This window comes from Poecilia latipinna, unplaced genomic scaffold (genome assembly GCF_001443285.1).
Source record: "Poecilia latipinna isolate Pla-1442-1.1 unplaced genomic scaffold, P_latipinna-1.0 Scaffold2483, whole genome shotgun sequence".
Lineage (NCBI taxonomy): Eukaryota > Metazoa > Chordata > Actinopteri > Cyprinodontiformes > Poeciliidae > Poecilia > Poecilia latipinna.
This window is the reverse complement of record NW_015115099.1, coordinates 7,604-9,421: the sequence shown is the minus strand read 5'-3', so window position 1 is coordinate 9,421 and position 1,818 is coordinate 7,604.

Below are 1,818 nucleotides of genomic sequence, written 5' to 3'. Positions count from 1 at the left end.
TTTCCATGTGACCACATCCAGGTGTCACTAAACAGGCCGATAAATATGTACCTTGAATTTGCAGTCATTAAATTTAACTCTTTGTTCACTTCTCCATCCAGTAGCTGCTTTTTCCACTGATCAGACCTGTGTGTTTCTCTCTGCAGTAACTCTGAGCTTTTGTCCAGTTCTTTGATTCATAAATCAAGTGGTATTTCTGTGATGAATCATTTTCTGTGAAATTAACAAGTCAGAGCTCAAAACACTTTCATGTGTAAGTTTTAATACAAACATAAATGAGAGGATTTAGACAAACACAGAGGATTATTGTCTCACCATAATAGCAGAGAAAATTATGCTGTTCATTACAGGATAAATCTCCCCACTTGAGAAAAGGATTAGATACTTTCCATGTGTTGGAGCTATTTATTCTTTATTTCTTTATCCATTTCAAAGTTGTTTGTTTATTCTTAAATTGATATTTTTTTGTATTATTTACTGAAATTATTTGTAGGTTAATAATTGTTGATTTTATTTATTTTTTGTTTTATTGTTTTTCTTATTTTCTAAGTAGGACAGGAAGAAAGGTGGGTTGGTCCACTTTCTACACGTATAGGGGTCTGGTAAAGGACCAGCAGACATTTGGGTTTGGGTCCTATGGTTTTGTCAAGAGCAAGAGAGATAGCAGAAAGAACAAAGGAAAGTATGACCTCTGTAATCATTTGCTGAAATGGGAAAATAAACCATCCAGAAGAATCTGCAAGTTTGGACATTGAACCTTCTTTTGCCTGCGTAGAGAAACTTGACCCCAGTGCCTAAGTAGTGGCTTGATGGAACTTTTATTGGATGTTTGGCTTGGCAAACAATCGCCACCACACCATGTAATACCACAATTTTGGCCACCAGCTCCCTTATTAATTGGTTCATTTTTCCCCAATTTGTCTCGCTATTCGTGAACATCACTCCAGGCAGAGACCAGTGCCATGTTTTTCTTGCGTTTGTTTGATCATACAGACCAATCCACGCTTCCTTTATATCTCCTAGTGAGACACTAATGAGTCTCTTCATGTCATTTATGTTAGTCACTGTGGCCAGGTCAGTGTGTTTCTGTCTGCAATACTGCTGAGCTTCAGTCCAATTTTTTTCCTCATTAACATAGTGATACTGTTAGAGCTGACAAACCATCAGATGATTCTGAGCTAAAGACAAAACAAAAATAAACTTGTTTTGAGTCATCCACAAAACAGTTCAAAGCATAGTACACCATCACCAAAGTCTTGTTTTCACCCAATAATTTTATGAGGGCACATTAAACTGCCCTCATAAAATCTCTAGTACTATTTTAGGTAAAATCTCAATAATATTTATTTAGAGAAACTCACCCGTTACAGTAAGAAGAAACAGAATTCACTGCATATTTACTTTGTTCATCTAGTTTGCTTAGAGATTAACACTAAAGAAAAAACCCATCAAATAATAAACTGAATTTCCAGAAATCCCTGTCTAATAATATAATACAAAATATACAATGATAAAGACGAACTTACATCTGGGTATCTTCTTTCACATGGAGTTAAAATGATCCAACAGCTTGATGTTTGGTTGTAGACCGTCCTGAGTGAAATGCTCAGTGCCTGATGTTGATTTTTGTTTTAGCATATAGACTAAATTTGAGTATTCAAACCATAAACCATGGGCGTAGGTTTGGGTAGGGACGGTAGGGACATGTCCCGACCAATATTCACGGGATATGAAAAAGTCCCGACCAATTTTTGCCATATTGGCTCAAAGAACGTGGATCTACGATCTTTGATTAGCAGCAACAGGCGGTGCGCGGAA